Raw genomic sequence first — 13,173 nt, forward strand, 5'->3', positions numbered from 1 at the left:
AAAAGGAAATAAAAATAATAATTTCAAGAGCTTCCTTCTTGATGTGTTAACTCACATATCTTTTAATCACCTATTTCTTACTGTTTTCACTTCTTATTTTTTATTTTAATATTTCGATGGATAATGGTTAATGTGTTAAGATATGTTTTTTAATTTTACTAATAAAGGAATATGGTCTTAAACCTATTGCATCAATGTAATGAATTAATGGTGGAGTGCCCTTTATCAGAGAGAGAGAGAGAGAGTACTTTTTTTTCTCTTGTTTACATGCACTAATATGTTTTTTGTCCTTTAAATGTTTACATCACATTTTCAAAAAAAATGCTTTGCAATTTAAGATAGTACTGCAGGTTATTTGTTTATTAAATACATCTATTTCTTAGCTTTCTCTATGTATTCTTACTGGTGTTTACTGAACGTGTAGGATGATATGTAGGATCCCTTGACAAAAGAAGCAAAAGTACGTCAGGAATACGCGCCATGAGGATGCAATCATGGTGGCTAGTACTTAGTCAATGCTAGAGATGGGCGGGCTCGGTTCCCCGAGAACCGAACCCGCCCGAACTTCAGGTATCCGAGTACCGAGCCAGCTCGGTACTCACCCGCCGATTTGGAATTGAAAACGAGGCAAAACGTCATTGTGACGTCGTCTGATCTCGGAGCTCGGTTCTCACGATGTTTCAAATGCATAAATAGCCGCCTCCACAGCAATCCAGCGCCGTTTGACAGAGGGACAGAGAAGGGTTAGGTAGCAGGATTAGAGCAGGGAGAGAACAGTTATTACAGCAGGAAGAGAGGAGTGTAGAGGAGGCATTTTTCCAAACATTATAAACTGTTTGGGGTGTCATATTCCCTCCTAAAGAAACTATTTTCTGCCTGCAGAAATTGTAATATACCAGCACAATTTCTTTCTGAATTTACACTACAAGTGTTGGGTGTCACATATTCCCCTGTAGTAAAAAGCTATTTTCTGGTACTGAAATAATTCTATACCAGCAGTATATATTTCTGAATTTGCACTACAAGTGCTTGGGGTGTGACATTTTCCCCATTGCCCAAAAATCCTACTATTAACATGCAAAGGATGGTGGAAGATTATTTTGAAGAGTAAATTGATATGGAAGTGTATGACAGTCCCATTCCATACTGGGAAGAAAAACAAGCCATTTTGAAACCCATGTACAAACTTGCTTTGCAATACCTAAGCTGCCCACCCTCCAGTGTGTACTCTGAAAGAGTATTCAACACAGCCGGGAACCTTGTCAGTGATCGACGTAGGAGGTTACTTCCGAAAAATGTGGAAAAGGTGATGTTCATCAAAATGAACTATATCTTCCACGAGGAAGGCCTTTACCGTCAAATACATCCAAGTACTGACACTTCTGTAATGGCGGATTTCAGCGGAGATAAATGTAATAGTCTGTGATGATGATGTACACACTGATGAGGGTGAGGATGATGCTGAAGATGATGATGACAACATGTTTTTAAAACTTTCACTATAAGTGTAGGGTGTAATCTACCCCCAAAGAGAAAAGGGACTTGGGACATTTCTATTTAATGTACAGTCTTTGCAGGCTGCTGTTTTGTCAATTTCACTATAAGTGTATTGTGTAATCTAGACCCAAACAGAAAATATGCTTTGGCCATTTCTATTTATGTTAGTCTTTGCAGGCTGCTTTTTTCTCTATTTTTCTATAAATGTAGGGTGTAAAATACAGACAGACACCAAACTGCCTTTTTTTACTATGAATGGTCAATAGCTCTTTTTAGAACTGTTGGCTGCCACTCTGGATTGGCGTGTGTAGCTGTAGAATTAAGGATGGCCTACTAGGGATTATACTGTATTTTTCCTAATTTTCACTAATAAGGTTTGGGTGTAATCTAGAGCCAATCAGGAAAGATGCTTTGACCATTTCTATTGATTGTCCATTCTTTGCAGGCTGGTTTTTTTCTATTTAGCTATAAATGTAGGTTGTAATATACAGACAGACACCAAACTGCCTTTTTTGCTGTTGATTTCAATAGCTCTTTTTAGACCGTTGGCTGCCACCCTGGATTGGTGTGTGCCTGTTAAAAGCACACATCCTGGGGGGGTCAGCGCTCGTTGACATTTATTAGCTGTAGAATTACCCCACTTATCCAAGAAACAGGTGGAACACTAAATTATGTTATTTTAGCCCAAAAAATGTAATTTTTAACAATTTGCAAAACCAAACCAAAACACGCAAGGGCAGTTTTGCCAAAACCAAAACACGAAGCTAATCCAGATCCAAAACACGGGGGTCAGTGAGCATCTCTAGTTAATGCAACGGAAAATAATTTACTTTGTAACTTCAGGGTAATATGAGGCAGAAATAATAAATAGGTAGATATAGATTCCGGATATGAGAATGAGAAAATATATGGGACACATATAATTTGTGAAATCAAATAACAACTGGGAGGAAGATCTTTTACAGAAATTATAGCAACACACAGAGAATATGCAGTGTTCAGTGAATGATAATAGCAATAAAAGGGTGCAATGCATATACAAATCAGTGAAAACTTTGTGAAAAGTACAATAACAGCTGATTCAGTGAAATTATAAATGGAAAGCACAAAAAAATAAAATAATGGTGAATACAGACCAGTGAATAGCTTGGGAGATATGTAACATTTGTGGAGTCATTTAAAATAAGAGATGTAATACATATGTAAATTAGCAACAAATGTTGGAAAGTGTGTAATATTTATATAATTAATTGAAACAAGACTAATGTGTCCTATGAAGTTGGATGAATGCCAAAATAATATTGTCGGATATGAGGAATGCATATTGTAAATCTGTGATATAAATAAGTAGTCATTTGAGACTGCTAGATTGGAATGAATGGGAGAAAAAGTTCACAGCAAAAAGAAACCAAATAGGTTTTATGGTTAAGTGTAAACCCAATTTGCACAAGGTGTGGTTTATAAAAGAGCACAGAACTTAAGCCTATTTCCCACCGTATACAAATTGAACTAGATCTCAAGATAGGTTTCCATTTGAATCTGAATCTGTCTACACAGTACTTGTCGTACGTAGACAGAGAGAACAGACTGCAGTATATGCACAAGCATATGTGCAATATAAGGTCCCATCAGCATAAAAAATAAATAAATGAAGAAGTCTTAACAGTATAATCATTAATAAAACTATGGTTTGAAAAGAACATTAAATAAATTAAGATGCTATTAATGCGTACTTTACATACAATGTCTTTTTATAGTCTCTTACTTGATACATGTCTTCTGTGCTAGCTTATGGATCTCGTGTGTAGTCTTTAACGCAGACTATGCCGATAGTGTCAGTCATCACTATCACTCGGCACTTACACTTTCTTTGTAGCTGGTGCAAATGATACGACTAAAACCAAGTGTACTTATGAGAAACCAGGAGATCAATTGGTCATATCTGCATTGGAATGCCATTGGCACACCCCAACTGTATATGGCCCACGTTAATTCTGCCTTGAAAAAGAATCTTAATGATTCGAAACGCGTCGGATTGACGGGGAGACTAACGCTGGGACTACCTGAGGAGGACGGCAGCCAGTAAAAGCCTATTGAACTTTGCGTAATTACCCTGTTATGTGCGCTGTAATCCTTTTACTCAAGGTACACTCCTAGAAGCAGACCAAACCTGTGGATTATATATTTTAAAATTTTATGATCAATAAATGGTATTATGCTATGATCTTTTATTTTTTGCACATGTGTATCGTGTATCGTTGGTGAATGCAGATATCGTGTCTTTCATCTGGCTGATGTGCTGTGTTTAAAGAAACCAGTTTGTAAGCATACATCCAGGGGGGGGGGGGGGGGTCCCTCACGTGGTTACCCTGTAATTGGTTAACTTGAACTCACTTGGAAGAGGGAACTGGAAAATATTTGGACCCTTTATTAATTGTTGGGACTTTACTGCTCGATGTCCATTCCATTTTTGTGTTACAGTGTCCTGTTTGATGCTGGCATTTCTATCTGTGTGAACCTTCCAGCGCTGTAAGTCATCAATTTATTTGTGAATTTGTTTGGGGAGCAGGTGGCTCCTTATGTAGACTTAGGCAGCTCTTTGGTATACATCAGCGCTCATTCTTGATTTATTGCTATATTTGTATAATTCTGCCATTCTGCCTCTGTAGTTGCAGGCAGTAGTAAGTGTCATTTGTGTTCAGATATGAATTGCATGCAATTGTGTTCATTGACATAAGGTCTGTTTCTGAGCATGTGCAGAGCTATTTCACGCATGATACACTAGGCAAATGGACGTACTGTATGTCCGAACATGAATCAGGCACTTAGTGTCCAATCCTAAAGGATTAGTGAGTTGAAGTAATGAAAGAGTTGACAGCATTACACTCAGGTGTTTACATTAAAAATGAGCACATGGTACTGGAAAAGCATTGTGATTAGTAAAACGTTGTATAAAAAGAGGGAATATGATGTATGTATTTTTGTACTTTGACTCTCTGCAACTGAAATAAAGAGGGATTTTGTAACCAAATCAGAATCCTGAGTGTGCTGATCTTCTAATTGTTTGAATGCCTAAACTTGTGTGGATTCAGTGCTATTCCACTGTGAAGTCCAGTACCCTGGAAATAAAATGATCTAGGCATAGTCCCGCTGGCTGATTGATGATGATGGTTTGTATTTTCTGTATTTTTAAACTGTGTCATTGATAAGGACAATCGTGATGCTTCTAAACCATGCATTTTTTTTATTGAAATATAATGTTAATCTTTATGTTGTATAATATTTGTTCTATTACAGGATTTTAGCCCATTCACAGCTCATTATAAGGAATTTACAAGTCCAGATGATAACTATTTGCAATCACTTACCGGACTTCCTAAGCCTCCAAATGTTTCTAATTATAGCGAAGGTAGGTACTCTCTAAAAATAACCTATGCTGCTTCATAACTTTCAAGAGTAAATTCAGCATGACTTTAAAGTACATCTGTAAACGGTAAAGAAAGTTTTATTATTTTGTATGTTTGGTATACCTGGAGACAGATGTGGTCACTATATTGTGGTGCACAGGGGAATGTTATTAAAAAGTTACATCTTTATTGATTTGCTCTAAATTATCACGATGCCATCACAAGTAAAATATTCATTATAAAATTATAGAAAGAAAAGTGTACCAGATAGAAAATTGTGAATAAATTCTAAATAAAATACAGTGCAACCACTGTAATCGTCACTTGTTGCTGTGTAAATTTACAATATTACACTATGGGGCATATTAAATTGTCCGCGGTTTCCGCAGCAGAAAAACTATTACCAGTATTAAGGTAATAGTAAGCTGGATTTCAGCTCGCCGCTCCCTGAGCCGCGAGCTGAAATCCAGCGAGAAAAGTACCGTAATACCGGTATTTAGGCGCACTATTACCGTCCGTAATGACGGTAATAGTGTGCGCGCCGCAAGATTTTTGGCTATAACGCCAACAATTGAATATGCTCCTATATATTATATATTTGATAAGCCCTATTAATCAGAGAGTATATTTAAACCATGTAAATAATCCCATCATTCACACCTGTAATATCTATTCACTAAATAGTGAGCTAGAGTGTCTCTGTCAATAGAGTTTATAGTAGGACAGATTATCTATTTAATCATAAAAGCTATTAAGCAGCATAGTTTAAATTCACCATGACTTTGTGATATAAAAGTACATCTGTAAACGGTAAAGGGAATTTTATTTCTGATAACTTTTTGTATACGTCATCATCACTAACTTTACATTTTAAGGTCTATTATTGTTATTTTTTATCAGCCACAACATTAAAACCACTGACAGGTTAAGTAAATAACATTGATTATCTTGTTACAATGGCACCTGACAGGGGGTGGGATATATTAGGCAGCAAGTGAGCAGTCAGTTCTTGAAGTTGATTTGTTGGAAGCAGGAAAAATGGGCAAGTGTAAGGATTTGAGCGTCTCTGACAAGGGCCAAATTGTGATGGCTAGACGACTGGGTCAGAGCTTCTCCAAAAGTATGGGTAAAGCACCTATAATGGGCATGTGAGCGCCAGAACTGGACCATGGAGCAATGGAACAACATGGCCTGGTCTGATGAATCACGTTTTCTTTTAGATCTTGTGTATGACCAGGTGCATCGTTTACCTGCGGAAGAGATGGCACCAGGATACACTATAGGAAGAAGGCACATCGGCAGAAGCAGTGTGATGCTCTGGGCAATGTTCTGCTGGGAAGCCATGGATCCTGGTATTCATGAGGATATTATTTTGACATTAACCACCTACCTATATACATTGCAGACCAAGTCCACCCCTCCATGGCAACAGTATTACCTTTCAGCAGGATAATGCGCCCTGCCACATGGCAAAAACTGTTCAGGAATGGTTGGAGAAAAATGACAAAGAGTTCAAAGTGTTGACTTCAGGGGCGCACGCAGGATTTTTAGTTCCCCCCTCCCCCCCACCCCAAAACAAAACAAAAAACCCCCCGAGACAGCTGCTGCGCATGCACAGCAGATCCGTTTCGGCAGCTCTGTACTATACAGCAGCCGCGGCACTGTCAAAGAGGCGTCCGCGGCGGTGCTGTATATGCAGCACCGTCGTGGACGCTTCTTTGACAGCGCCGCGGTTGCTGTATAGTAGAGTGCCGCTATGTGGGGCACTTCCTTAGCGGGGGGAGGGGTTTCTGGAGACCCAGAACCCCCCCCCCCCCCCCTGCGTGCGCCCCTTGACTTGGCCTACAAATTCCCCAGATCTCAATCCAATCGAGATTCTGTGGGATCTGCTGGAAAAATGAGTCCGAGCCATGGAGGTTGGATCACGTAGAAATAATTTATTGTAGAAATGTATTTCAGTTAGTGGTGCAGGCGCCAATTTACATCATTGCAAATGTAGTTATTTTTTTTTATATATTGGTATGTGTTTGTATGAAAATGTATAGATTTTGGAGACAGCAGGTAATCTCATATCAATTAGACCTTTTCATCGCTGAATGACCAACACATCTGATGAGTCTGAAAGAACGGGGGGAGGGTGGAGGTTATTAGACTGGCTGGTAGTCTCCTTATGTGTGTAAGACTCATGATGCAAGTGATCACAGGTGAATGTGAATTTTGCAGGTTAAATTGCGAGATTAGAGAAAATGTTATATCCTGATGGTAAGCATTCAATATAAAACTTGAGTTATGTGCAGGCTGCATGAAGCACCTGGATTGGTTAGAGGGGCAGGAGGCTGGATTGCCTCCTGCCAGGGTATCTATGTAAATCTGTATAAAAAGCAGACTGTTTGACTATGTAATGTAGCAGTATACTATCGAACTTCTGGAAAGATCACTAGTACCACAAACTGGCGTGTGTAACTGTTTTGATTAGGACACTTGAGCTAAAAAAATATCACTGCTTCAAGATCCTGCTTTGATGCTGGTTTATCACTGTAATTCCTGTGACTGTCACACGCCAGTCCCACAAACAGGTACCGGTGCTGTTACCTGCCTCTTGTAAGCGGTGATCAAACCTACTATTTCATTATTGTGGCATCACTTGTAGTTTCTCTGCACAGGTGCTACCTGTTACTTTTGCTTAGGACCTCCTACCTGTTCCCGTTGGTTCTAGCATTTTGGAGCGCTAGTTAAACCTCCCATGGCTCCCTGTTCTTTGTCTGTTCCTTGAATTACCCACTCTCAGTAGGATTTGGCTTCCTGTGGTCTTCTCACCTGTGTTTGCTGAACGTCTGGAATCAGCTATACTCATTGTTGTTACCGCTTGTTATACCTGGACTCATCGCTGCTGCTCTTCTACTCCATTTTCCTCCAGCCAGCTCAATACCTCCATTACCTTGTTATTTGGGACTGCTGCTGTACTACTCAAGCACGGATCAGCTACGTTTCACTCCTTCGTTATCTCCACACACTGAACTGTTTAATGAACTGCTTGCTTCACCTGTACTCATCTCCGCTGCTCGGAATTACCAACTGTGGATCAACGTTCAATGCCTCTGCTCTTTCTACATTTGAACTGACGCAGTGCCAGTGACTCGTCTGCTATTCTGAATCACCATTCACGGATCAGCTAAAAGTTCTATTTCTCGTCATCTACTTTACTGAACTGCCGCTGCACCAATACTCGTCTGCAGCTTTGAATCATCATTACGGATCAGCTAAGTTCCATACTATTATTATCATTGTTTGAACTGTTGCTGTGTCAGTGATTTTATTGCTTGCTCTGAGTATATCTACGGATCAGCCAAGTTCTAATTTCTTTTACCTTCGTTTGAACTGCCGCTGTATCAGTGATTCATCTGTGATACTTTGAGTTACTAACTTTGGTCCAGCTAAGTTCTATCTCCGTTATTATCACTGTTGAACTGTTGCTCTACTATATTCCCTGCAGTCTCTATGAGTTACCAATTGTGGAGTAGCGTGTTGTGATCCATTATTTCGATCTGACCAGTTCCTGTGTTCCCGTGCTTGCAGTTGCCCTGAGTTACCTCTTCCATTCAGCTACATCGTGTCTATTATAATATCCTGTTGCATCATCCATATTGCTGTTATTGTATCTCAGTCCTGCTACCAGCTCTATTAGCTCATGTATCCAGATTCTCTCTGAACATCTGTATCAACCTATTGTGTTTTAAGCTCCACTACTACCCAGCCAGTACTCATTTGGGAGACCGCGACCAGGAGCAGCGAAGTTCATATCCCCTTGCGGGGGTCACTGGCGAAAACCTCCTACCCGTTAGACTCCGCACTCCTGAGTGAGTTCCATCTCGGCAGGGACAAGGGATCCATTAATATTACTCAAAGTCGTGACAGTGACCTACAGATTAGAGCAATCTAATCTGTTATCCGGCTGTTCTGAGGTTGGAACCCAACATTCAAGTACCTACCAACGCTCTGCCCGCTACCTTGCAGCTCTGGCCAGTGTGATAGGCCAAGGGGAACCATCTATAGCAACCATGTTCTAAAGGAAGCAGCGAGAATTACCCAGAAGAAACCGGTTTTAGGTGCTGGCAAAGGAGCCTAGTGGTTGCAGCAGGCTCCTCCTACTGCGACATGAGGGGCACAATTTGGGATAAAGAAAGGGAATGGTGGCAAAGCAAGCCTAGATGGTCCCTAATAACACAACATACAGGGTGGCATAGGCGGTCTGTCCTGTCACAGAGGCCCCATCTCACAGGACTTAAAGGATCTGTGCCAGATACCACAAGACACCTTCAGAGGTCTTGTGGAGTCCATGCCTCGACAAGTCAGAGCTGTTTTGGTGCCACAAGGGGTACGTACACAATAATAGGCAGGTGGGTTTAACGTTGAGGCTGATCGGTATACAGGACCAATCACATTATGCAGCGCTGTACAGAGGATATGACGTCATTCACATCAAATAAATTTTACATCAAATAATTTCAAGCATCTATTACTATCCATTAGTGGTTTACTTTAATATCCATATACTGTCCCAGTTTGATAAACATTTTGTTATAATACTAAGGTTAATTCTAGAAAGAATAACATTGTTCATGGAAAGCATTTAAACAAAATTGAATCAGAAATGGTGTGTTTTGCAGTTTGAGCATATTGTCCTGTGTCAAATATATATTTCAATGTAATTCTGGAGAAGCTATCTCCCAATAAAACATTTCTTGAAGCCTCACTGATTCCTAATGAATTGACAGGCTGCTGTACGCATTTGCAGTTCTCATGAATGTTGGTTCAGCCCACATAATGTCTGCCTCCACAACACTGTGTGTAGACTGCTGCTATTTAAAATTTACAGTAGCCTGAATAGAAAAAATGAGAACATCTTTTTAATTATTTTGTCAACAGAAAGCTGTCAGACCTCATACAGAACTTCTAGTGAAGAATATGTAAGTTTCCTTTATTCTCTCTGTCTCTCTTGCCTTGTTTATTTTAGAAATAGCACTGACATACTATTTTCAGTTCTTTGCTTTGTTCATCTCATGTCTGTCGTTTCTTTGCTTATTGATGTGATTTGTTGTTTTCTGAAGAAAAACATGAAAAAGTGAAAAATGGAAAAAAAATCATATTGGGTCTGATTCATCTTCGACACAACCTGAACTCAACTTGTGTTTAAAAAACACGAATGTAACTTGTGCACACGTAAGACCATATTCAAATACATGCAGATCTCAATATACATATCCAGTTGAATCTGAGTGTAAGTATGCTCTGGCTATAAAGTTCCAGCAGGGCGCATGCAATTAAATAATGTTTTAGAAAATAAATTAACTTGTCTTAATACTATAATCATTAATTAAAATATGTGTTTACATTTTTTTGTATAATAAATGAATAAATCTGTTCTCAATGCGTACTGTACATACAATCTATTTTTATAGTTTCTCTCACTTACACACACATGTTCTGTGCTATCTAGTGGCAGGCATACGTGTAGTTTTCAGTACAAAGAGGATACCTTGACAATCACCACTATCAGTCGGCACCTACACCTGTCCTGTAGCTGGTGTAAGTGATACAGCTAAAATACACATGCTTAAGAGAACACGGACTTGACTCTGTGCATCTCCGCTGGCACGCCCACGGCACCCTTTTACTGCACATTGCCTACGTTAATCCGCTCCTTCCCTCCCCATTCTTCCTCTGAAGACGCAGGCAGTAGTAAGTATCATTTGTGTTCAGACATGGATTGCATGCAAATGCATTCATTAGTGTAAAGTCCATTTCTGAGCATGCACAGAGCTATTTCACTATATGGTATGTAAAGGGACTTATGTCCAAAGATAAATCAGGCACATTATGTTTTATAAATAGTGACATCTCTTATTCTCTCTACTTCCAACTGCTTTACTCTTTAAATCAAGCTTTTTCTCAGGGGTACTTTGATATTCTCTAGTGTTATTTTTTTTAAAAAATGTCCAGTAATGTTTGGATTTTGCACTTATTTTGGAATTCCTTATAAGCTGGATGCGCTCTGAAGTACCTGAGTCATTAAAGAGAGCAAATGAAAAATAAAAGGAGAACTTTGCACCTTGGCAAACCATGTTGCATTGGAGAGGAGGTAAATTTAAAATGTGGGGACATATTTATATCTGGGATTGGGCATGTGCGAGATAAAATAAAGTTATCAAGTATTTGTGTACAACATGACAAAAAAGCCAGTATTTTTTATGTGCAATATAATAAACTAATTTGCACCCCTTGCAGTGTAACATGATTTTTGTCCAGGATCAAATGTACTCCTTTTTTTTTTGCCTTGCTCTCCTTAATGACCCAGGCCCTAAATATTCTAAAATGCTCAGGAAACCAATAATCGCAACATGTTTTCTTTCTTGAAAACTTAAGTACTAAGCTGCTTTAGCTAAATTTTCACCTCATACAGATCAAAATCTTAATTGTTTGTTGCCTTGAAGAACTGGGTGGAGTCTCATTGTCTTGGATTTACTTGGTCTGCATGTCTAGGGTGGTGTGGCAGTAGCTCATCTCAACGCTTTTACCCGTGGATCTTTCTACTAATGCAATCGTTTTAACAAAAGTTTTTCAGAATAAGGTATTGAATCGCCCAGTAACTCCCTTCAAATCCCTAATGGTTGAGAGCCAAACTGTATTTGCATGTGCATTCCTTTTCTGCCGCCCAGGTGCCATTCTTCACAGACTTTGTTGTTTCAGAGATTGTTCAATCAGTGTTGAGCTGAAAAATTATTTGGAGATACAGGATAGGGGCAACAGGGTAAAACAACCCTATTGATGCTATTATCTTTAGCACATACTCACGTTTAGTGCTCCCATTTTTTGTAGCAGCTCCAAGCAACTCTGTCAAGTTATCTGCAGTTGTGCATCACAGACCTCCGTTGTCACTTACGTTTGTAGAACTTTGTACCAAGTTGGACAGCCTAATGTAATTTAATAAACCAGCCATTTTATGCCCAAGACCTTAACCAATGAGCTTGTAGCTTAATACAAGTCTACTTGGCTGATTACTGAGGTTGTTCCCTCTTGAGGCTCAATCCATGGATATCCTGGTGCTGGTGTTTTCCACTTTTGGCTTCTGAGCGTGGGTTGCCACACAGAACCTTCACCCATGGTGTGTTCATTGGAGAGCCATCCTAATAAATAAGGCATCTGATCATCAAAGAGAGGGTTGAGACCAAAAACTGTTAAATAAAGCATGGCTCATAAAACATTTATACATGGTCTTTACAGGGACGGATTGGCCATAGAACCTACCTGGAATTTTCCCTAATGTCCTTTTTTTCGGGCGGGGGAAGGGGGGGGGGTGTTTAAAGAAAATAGAAATTATTTATTTACATATGGAGGGTCTGGGATAGTCACCTGCCTCCTGGATTATTCTGGGGCCTTATTAAGGTTGGGGGGGTGGCACATTCCCAGGACCCCCTCTGTCAGGGGGCCCTCTGGTGACTGGCCCCTTCCGTCTAGTGGCCATGGATCTCCATGTGTGGTTGTCGCCTCATATCTGTGTTCTAGACAGGAGTTACATGGGATACACAGCTCTTGACAGGTGCCATCCCATGTATGTATAAGCGGCAAGAGAGGCTGTCTGCATCTCTCACAGTGGATGTAACAAGGTAAGTGTGAGGGATGGGAGAGGGGTATGTTAATACAGTGTGTAAGTGTGATTGGAGGGCTCTTAATAAAGCGAGTTAGGAATGGAAGGGGGGTCTTAATATAGTGTGTGATGGAAGTGAGTGGGGGAGTCTTAATGTAATGTGGGTGGTGTTCATGTGGGGACTGCTTATTTAATGAGTGCTATTTTATTTGTGGGGTAATTGTGGGGCAATTTAATTTATTGGTCTGACCTATTAAGTTAAGATGGGGTGATGGGACCATAAATTTAATTCTGCAGGGGGTTTGAGGGCTATTAATTGAATGTGGGACTTTTTGGGGAGAATGAGGTCTATTTATTTAATATGAATTATTTAATGGCAGGGATGTATGCAGGAAATAGGTATATTTATTAAACATAAATGCTATTAATTTATTGCTGGGGTGGGAGTGGTCTCTACTGTAATTTGGGTGGGACGTAGGCTATTAATTTAATGGTGGACAGAGGGTCAAAGCTACTTATTTAATGGTCGGTGCTATTCATTTATTCGTGGGCTGATGCTGGGGCTATTTAATATAATAGTGGGACTTATTAATTTAGGGTGAGGTGACGGAACTTTTAATTTAA

This window comes from Mixophyes fleayi, chromosome 10 (assembly GCF_038048845.1).
Source record: "Mixophyes fleayi isolate aMixFle1 chromosome 10, aMixFle1.hap1, whole genome shotgun sequence".
NCBI classification, from domain to species: Eukaryota; Metazoa; Chordata; class Amphibia; order Anura; family Limnodynastidae; genus Mixophyes; species Mixophyes fleayi.